Raw genomic sequence first — 1,164 nt, 5'->3', positions numbered from 1 at the left:
TCCTCCGGCACCCCGGGGCGGCCCGTTTTGTGGCGCCGCCACCCGTCATTTTACAGACCTCTCTTTGCTTGTCGGTGTTAAGCGTGCTGACTGGCTTCCCTTCGAGCCTGCTTTGCCTGCGTTTTTCCTACTGATCGGTACTTCTCTTACTCAAAACGGTGCAGCGCGTCTCTTAAGGTTCCTGCGTGCAATGCAAAAATTTCATTACTTGAGGAAAACGTGCATTGCGGAGTTTGAAATACATTTCTTTTTCTTACGAAAACTCGATGTTAGCCATTTTAATGGTTTTGAAAAAGCTGTAGCAATTTTAAAACCGCTGAAGATAAAGGCACTGATGGAAAATAGGATGCGTGTGCTATTAATTGCCTTTTCTTTGTACTTTGAGAAAACTCCCTCTGTTCTTCATATTCACAGGATATGAAGAGAGCATGGGAGCAAACGATTGTTACAGCCATTGTTACGAATACGTTTCAGGTTACATGAAAACCTTAGCTACAGATAGGAGTACGTATGGATAAATTCAATCACAGTTACTCTTGAAAAACTGATTAAAAAAAACCCCCAAACCAACACTGCCAACTTCACAAAAGCAACCTCTCAAACAGCTGTGAGAATTTGTTCACCGAACCGTGATGCACACAGGCACTCTGAAAGGTACTGTATAACCATCAACATTTAGGTTTGTACTGTTTTCCCCCTCACTTACTTTTTCCACTCTGAGGCAAATCCATTGCTGTTGAGAAAGGGGTATCTGTGGAGCGTACACGTCGCAGCTATCTTGTGTAGACAGCGAGCATACGAGTGGGACCTCTTGCTTCAGGAGGCTACAGGGTCCAATCCTACCTGTTCTGAAATCACTAGAAGAAGGTTTTAAAGCTGTATTTCAGTCGTTGCCCTTTTATCACAAGCATGCGGTTTATGAAGCTGTGTGCTTCCCAAAACCGCAGTGAAGTTTTCATACAGTATTCAGGCTAACAACGGTTATGAACTTAAGCAGTTCAGGGTAAAAAAACAAATGAAGGCAGTTTAGTAGGAGTAAAACAGCAGCCACTTGTTAATCAGATGTAGCTGACTGGAAATCCTCTGGTATTTCTGTTTTGGACAAAAAGGGTACAGGAAGCCTCTGAAATGATATCGAGCTAAATGAGAAGCACTATTATGAAT

This window comes from Aptenodytes forsteri, unplaced genomic scaffold, assembly GCF_000699145.1.
Source record: "Aptenodytes forsteri isolate BGI_AS27 unplaced genomic scaffold, ASM69914v1 Scaffold8, whole genome shotgun sequence".
In the NCBI taxonomy this organism is placed as follows: domain Eukaryota; kingdom Metazoa; phylum Chordata; class Aves; order Sphenisciformes; family Spheniscidae; genus Aptenodytes; species Aptenodytes forsteri.
The sequence above is the reverse complement of the archived record's forward strand: the minus strand, read 5'-3'. Positions refer to the sequence as shown.